General features: G+C 37.9%; 1 non-coding gene across 1 annotated transcript; it reads left to right on the forward strand.

Moving 5' to 3' along the window:
• Window positions 1-932: 932 nt before the first annotated feature.
• Window positions 933-1,037, forward strand: LOC113832119. The gene has a single exon (XR_003488129.1). It is a non-coding gene; the product is annotated as a U6 spliceosomal RNA (small nuclear RNA).
• The last annotated feature ends 6,855 nt before the right edge of the window (window positions 1,038-7,892 follow it).

A 7,892-nucleotide genomic window follows, 5' to 3' on the forward strand; every position in this document is an offset into this window, starting at 1 on the left:
TTCAGAAAGGAAGGAAAGAGCTGAAGCCTTTGGATGACAGATGCTTAGGTGATGGGTGGGTAAGAAGAATGGGGAAGAAAATGTGCTGTGGGATGCAGAGACAACAAACAATACAGAGAGTAAGTGGAAGTACAAAGCAAACACATTTTTCTTTTATTTTTGCTTTTTATATTTTATTTTATTATTCATTTTCCATACCAACCACAGTCCCCTCTCCCTCTCCTCCTCTCCTTTCTCCTAACCCCCCCTCATCCTACCCCCATCCACTCCTCAGAAAGGGTAAGGCCTCCCATGGGGAGTCAACAAAGCCTGGTACATACAGTTGAAGCATGACCAAGTGCCCCCACCCAATCAAGGCTGAGCAAGGCATCCCATCATGTGGAATGGGCTTCAAAGAGCCAGATCACGCACTAGGGATAGATCCTGGTCTCATTTCCAGGGATCCCACAAACATACTTGGCTACAAAACTGTTTCCCACATGCAGAGGCTGGTTTTGTCCCATGCAGGCTCCCCAGCTGTCTGTCCTGAGTCCATGAGCTCCCACAAATTCAGGTTAACTGTCTCTGTGGGTTTCCCCATGGTGATCTTGACTACCCTTGTTCATATAATCCCTCCTTCCTTGAATTGACTGGCCTCCCATAGCTAGGCCTGTTGCTTGGATGTGGACCTCTGCATCTGCTTCCATCAATTACAGGATGAAGGTTCTATGATGACAGTTTGGGTAGTTCCAATCTGATTACAGGGGAAGTCCAGTTTAGGCATCCTCTCTGCTATTGCTAGGGGTCTTAGCTGGGGTTATTCTTTTGGATTTGTGGATTCCTGGGAATTTCCCTAGCATCTGATTTCTCCCTAGTCTCATAATGGCTTCCTCTATCCATCTATCTCTTTACTTGCTCTCCCAACCCCTAACTTGACCATCCTGTTCCCTTACGTTCTCATTGGCAGCACAAACTGTAAAATTTGAATGGTTCAGAGAAGATTAGCATGGCCCCTGAACAAGGATGATACCCAAATTCATGAAGCAAAAACATTTTTATTTATCTTGGAATACAATGACTAGATGTAAACATAGTAAAATCATTAAAGAAAGACTGAATGGCAAAGAATATCTGTATAACTATCTATAACCAGCTAACTAGCAAACTGTGTGTGTGTGTGTGTGTGTGTGTGTGTGTGTGTGTGTGTGTGTGTGTTTATGTGTATACATATATATTTAGAATTTTAGGTTTTGAATCAATAGTGAGTCTGAGCAATCATAAACCATAACCCCTACTGCATATTAATTACTGGCCTAACCATTTAATGATTTTTAGGTAAAGTGCATATTTGGAAAAGGTAGACTAATCACCAAATCTAAGAAAATGAAGTTCTTAGAAATGGTTGCTGTTTATCAAAAGACATTTTTAAGACTTCAGGGAAATGTTTTATTTCAAAAGAGACTAATGCATACGATGAAAATTATTATTGTAAAAACTGAGTAGAATTCTTAGTAGAGATGAAGAGTTCATTGCTTCTGTGAAAGTCAGGCACATGGTTATTAAAAGGAAACAACTCAAAATCAGGGAGGATTGTATAAGCTTCAAATCCAGAAGAACAGCTACTAATTTTAAAGAAGAGCAACAAAAAAGAATATTGCATAATAACTTCTTCAGAAACTTTGCCAAAATAAAAAAATTCAATTTCCTCTCCTACTATAAGCATAATGAACAGTAAAGGGCCAAATATGTTTTGAGAAAGAATATGGGCTTGTTAATAAAAGAGTGAATCTGACCTACTGATGATCATAACAGAGAGGGAAGAGGGGTCACTGATATCCCATACAAGAAAACTTTATCAAGATTTTGATAAAGTAACTGGTACTAGAAATCTTTCCTGTATTAAATAACCATAAAAGTGGGGAAGAGGATACAAAATATGAAAATGTATGAACAAGAGAACTCTGGAACTAAGTTTGGAGAGCCAGAAGACTAAGGATGTGATAACAAGCATGAGATGATATCTCATACATTACTCATTAGGCCAGAGTCCAGAAAGAGCAAGAGATTCCTTTGGACTCAGCAAAAGGAGGCCAGGGTGTAACACATGCCTAGGTATTTATGATTTGCAAAACAGAATTTAAAGACAGAAGCATTGTTCAGGAAATGAAAGCCTATATTTGACCCTCTTACATCTTTGATCTGAGGACTTTGGTGTTGCATCATAAAAGTTGCACTTGCTTAAAGAGCAACTGCAGAGCTGAGAACAGAACAGAGATATCAAGGCTGATTAGGAGATGAGGAGACTCCGAATCATGGGGAATTTACATCAGAGAGGACATGTTCTAATGTAAGAAAAATACACATCCAAGTCAGATTTCCTGTGGATAGGTTCTACAAAGATAAAAGCTAAGCTCTGAGACAATCCACAGAGAGATTGAAGAAGAAAACATCCTCGGCTTCCAATGATCTGCCCCAATAAACGCCAAACTGAGGTTCTTATAAAGTCAAGGTTCTAGTTCCATTAATCAGCTTCCCACAAAGGCAATTATCAACTTCATGAGGCAAAAGACAACAGAACATTGAATTGTAAGTGTATCAACCAAAAGTCCAACATAAAACCAGTATTACTAGACAAATTATATACCAAGAAAGGACAGAAGAAAGCAAGCCTGAGCTACTTAAAGAATAGACCTATTCAAGTTAGAGATTTAGTCTGAAGAATTAAAAGGGTCTATGCCTGTGTTATTTTTCTGGGCAACTGAAACACATCAGCTTGTTGTGACCTCTAAAAGTCCATGGATTACTAATTTTTCACAGCTTAACTTGTTGTTTTGCTTCATGAGGGTACCATACAAAATTACAAATTATTATTGAGGACCTGGACCTTTCCTCAAGCCTAAACTGGCAAAAACTTGATCTCCAAGCTAGAAATTTGTTTGTAGCATTAATTTCCACATGAGTTTCTCTTACTAAGACCCTTGGCTTCAAGACCACCCTTCTTTGCTTAAATCACACTTACAACTTGACAGCTAGAAGGTGATTATCCACCAGCAGGTTGCAAATCATAATCTTTTGTAAATTAATCTCAGAAATGATGTCTGATATATAGTGATGCGGAAAGTACTTCTGTGTATGGTTATCATATTGATTGTTGAATAAAATACTGTTTGGCCAATGAGACAGCAAGTTAGACAGGACTAGGAGTCAAAGAGGATTCTGGGAAATGTAGTAGAGAAGTGGTGATCCACGCAGGAAGTGACGTAGCAAGGAGACTCATATTTAAGCGAAGGAGAAACAGGAAGAGTTCCTTTTTCCCCTCTGCTCTTGCTCTAGCGGCATAATGTGATCCACCGGCAAGGTGGGACGCCAATAAGGCATCCAATAAGATAAGTCTTATAAAATATATAGGTTTATGATAGTTAAGGCTGAGCTAACAGATGAGAATCCTAGTCATTGGCCAAGCAGCATTGTACCTAATACAAGTCTCTCTGTGTATTAATTTGGGCCCTAACTCAGGAGGGAGGCTGGCAGAGAGCGCCCACATGGTGGTGGGGCTCGGCGGCTTTTGGCAGAAAGATTTATCGTAACAATATAGTGCTGTATTTTATTGGTTGAATGCAAATCCTAGTGGACCTGCATGCAAAAGAAGTCCTTGATCCAAACTTGTGAGAACTCAGGAACTCTAGACAAACAGCCTTGGAGACTCCTTGGGACAGGAGTAGGACCTCTGCATGCTGGAGACAACTGTGTAGCTGGGTCTATCTGAGAGGCCCCTGACAGAACGACCAGTATCTATGCCTGGTGCATGAGCTGGCTTGTTGGAGCCCATTCCTTAAGGTGGGATGCTTTGCTCAGCCTAAATGCAGGGGGAAGGGGCTTGCTCCTGCCCCCAACTTAATGGGTGAGGCTTTGTCAGACCCCCATGGGAGCCGTTAACCTGTGGGAGGAGTGGATATGGGGTGGACTGGGAAGGAGGTGAGGAGGGTGGAAGGAGGTGGGGCGGAGAACTGTGGTTGGAATGCAAAATGAAGTTTAAAAAGTAATCTTTAAAAAGTCCTTACAACAAAGGCATGAATGGTGACTAATGATCATGAGCCTTGTCATCTTAGAATTATCCATGATAACCTTAGTCATGAGGAATGCAAATCAACTCCATACATATCAGAGAGAAAAGCAGTTTACAACAAATAGTGTCTAAAATACTTAATGTGGTTGTTCACTGCACGTGTAACTCCACAGAAATGCTGGAGTTGTAGGCAAGGGCATGTGAATTTGGCAAACCTGTTTGCTACTTACTTATAGAGGGGACCAAATAGGCATCATGTAACAAGCTCTTCTCCAAATAGTCCACTGGAGATTCTTATCATTAAGAAAATTTTATGGGACCCCAGATATGAAAGTGTATTGTTATGGGATATCGTTTTAACTATATAAAGATGTGTTGCATGTGTTTATGCTTCAGAATATTACTTTAGTGGGGTAAAGGTGTCTTACCTTTGTTTATGCTGTATTTGTTTAACGATGTAAGGATATGTGTTTACTTATACAAAGAAGTGTTGCATTTGTTTCACCTTGTCTCCCTAAGGTACCTGACTGGTCTAATGAAAATCTGAATGGCCAATAACTAGGCATTAGAGGGATAGGTGGGGTTGAAAGGCAGAGAGAATAAGTAGAAGGCGAAATCTAGGCTCTAGAGAAGAGAAGCAAAGAAAGAAAAAGAGAATGAAGAGAGAGGGACATGCCTGGGACCAAAAGCCAGGTATCCATCAAGCAGCCAGTCACAGATACAACAGGAAAGTAACATATATAGAAAAAAAGAAGGTAAAGATCCTGAGGCAAAATATAGATGACGCAGATGAAGAGAAACAGGTCAAGTTATAAGAACTAGCAAGAAGCCTGCCTAAGCTGAGGCCAAACATTCATAACTTACAATAAGTCTCTATGCCATGACTTGGGAGCTGGTTGGTGAACAAAAGAAAACAGGTATACAAGTCTAATATTTACCTCAAACTAAATACAAATCAATTTTAAAACAATTCCCTGATACACATTAATCTTCCCATTTTAAAGACAAAAGAAAATTTGAATAATAATGAAATAGAATGGCTATCATTGTTCATTTTCATATACAGAAAGAAGTCTTAGCTGAATACTTGATGCTGAAGGATGCAGAGTACTTTTGAAATTTTTAGCAATAATCAATATTTTGATGTTATAGTGATGAAAATGCTCTTTACATAAGTAGCACAGTAGAAAACAACAGAAGTCAGATGGTTAGATGTCTCAGGCAATAAATGTACTTGTTGTTAAGACTGGATCTCTGAGTTCATTCACTGGCATCCACATGGTAAAAGGAGTGGACCAACTCCTGCAAACTGTCCTCTGACTTTCACAGGTATATAACAGCTTACATATGTGTATGATAAAACACAGAAATACAATAAATAAGAATTTTAAAAATTAAGAAAAGATCTTGTTGTTTTTAAATGACAGTGTTTAGATTCATTTCAGAAATTATTGGAAATTTATTCAAATTTCAGATTAAATTAAACGTGTGTGTGTGTGTGTGTGTGTGTGTGTGTGTGTGTGTGAACTTAATTAAGCAACTCAAAGAGCAAATTAAAAAATGAAAAACAATATAAGCCAAAGATCTGTTAACCTGATATTTTCATGTCAAGGAATGATGGTTGGAAAATATTAAAATCTTTAATTTTGATTTCTATGATTAAACCATTGTGTCCTTTAAGAGTAGAAAACTTTGTATGTAGAGTAAAAAAAAATATGATGGTTCACTCCACACCATAGTGTCAAATGTAAGCGTAGGTATTTCAGAGAACTTTGCTGCCTTCATGCAGTGTGAAAGCATGCAGCCTTGTAAAGAACCTATACTTTCGGTTCACAACAGACGGTGAGGAGAAGCCAAGATGCAAGGTGGGTATGAACTATTAGAAACACCTCAGATTCTTCACACGGTTGATCATGAGTTAGTTTATAGTCACTGCACATTTAGCAACATGCCAGGCTGTTCACTACCTCTATTCGGATATGCAACTCCCTATGAAGTCACCTCTCACGGCTTAATGACTATTGATGTAAAATAGTATTGGAATTTTAAGAATGCTCCTCAGATAGTTGAGCATACCCAAGGACTTATCGAGTGACTGTGAAATATAATGCATTTTTGGGCATTGATGCACCTCATAGCTGATGCTGATGGTGAAAAGTTCCAGTGAAGCTAAACAGTTTCTGTCACCCAGCCATGTAGCAGTCGAATACTGTATTGCACTGCATCACTCATGTGTTGTGGTAATGTGGTGATAAAGGGGTCTACTGTGCTGTCAGCCAGAGAAGCGAAGTACATCACATATTGTGTATAGCACACTTGTTGTGATAATGCTAATAAAGGAATGTTTCCTGTATGCATATTTCCTATACTGTCTTTATTTTGCCTATACTTCTAGTTTTTTTGGAGGATGTAAATCATTCCCAGAATCTCCTCTTGAAGCATTATAGAAGAAGACACCATTATGGTGGAGGTTATCTCTCCATGTGATATTATAACCCTGGAAAACATGTCAGTAGGAAGATACATGAAGATGGAAGGCAGGATCACTGTTGAGCCTAATACCAAGTAGGCCTAGGCAGCTGAATGGACTTGCATCTTACTTTATAAGCAAGTTTAACAAGTAAAAGATAAATCATTTCAACATTAAAAAGCAAGCTTAGAGAAGAACGTATCTTCACTGTAATCTAAGATTATTAATAAATCATAAACTCAAAAGCAATTTGAAATATACAAATTACAAATTATAGCACAGTACTTGCATTTATTATTGAAAGGGGTGAATATTTTTTCCCAAATGTAGTATATTCTAAAGGGGCAGTGTCCCAAGCATGACACAGACCTTTATGTTCAATCCTGTTTCACACACTGACTCACCAGAACAATGGTCATCCATACAGCTGTGTTCATAATAAATGCCCTAAAAAGTTATTCAAGGATTTTCTCTTACTTTGTATTTTATCACAACCTTTTCATGTTCAAATATACCTTTACATACAACACTCAACCTCATGTCACAACACTGACATTGTTTTTTCAGGATTCATTATGGTAAAACATGTGTGAGCTTCTACCATCTATTTGTGTAAGTAACCTGTGACATTTACCCAGTGATGAAATTCCTTAATGACACATTTCTCAGATCACTGACAAGAAAGGGCACAATGTACTGGGTATATAAAACACCCTTTAGGTACACCCCCATGGCCAGCACTAGATGACCAACACAAAATGAACTCAATAGTATTTTTAGAGGATTTTGTTTTTGCTTGTTTTCTTCTGTCTCATGGTTTGTCTGTATATTTTATTCCTTTTTATTTCTTTATTATTATTTTTACCTTATAGATATTTTATGTATCATAATGGCTTCTAGGTTGTGTTTTATTATTGGATTTTTGTCTATGTGAATGTAACTCTGGATCTATATGTGTTTTGTCTTTGGTCCATTTTTGTTTTGTTTTGTTTTAGTTTTTGCCAATTTGTTTGTTTTTTTCTGCATTGGTTTATTTTTACTTCATTTTATTATTACTTTTTAGATATCTGTCTGTTTTCTCAAGAGAAAGCAAGAAAGGGTATCGACTTGTGAGGCTAGGAAGACAGGGATGATTTAGGGGAGGGGAAACTAATGAGAACATATTGCATGGAAACCTCTAGTTTCAGTAAGAAGAGGACATAAGGACAAGAAGTTGTGATGATAGGAAGGTGGGATATATCTGGAAAGAGTTAAGAGGAGTAAACTTGAGATTGAACACAGCGAAATATATTGTATGGAATTCTCAAGGCATTAAGGAAAATAGAAAGGCAGATTTCATAATAGCTGTGTCAATAACATTAAACACTGAAACAATAT

Source organism: Cricetulus griseus, chromosome 10 (genome assembly GCF_003668045.3).
Source record: "Cricetulus griseus strain 17A/GY chromosome 10, alternate assembly CriGri-PICRH-1.0, whole genome shotgun sequence".
In the NCBI taxonomy this organism is placed as follows: Eukaryota; Metazoa; Chordata; class Mammalia; order Rodentia; family Cricetidae; genus Cricetulus; species Cricetulus griseus.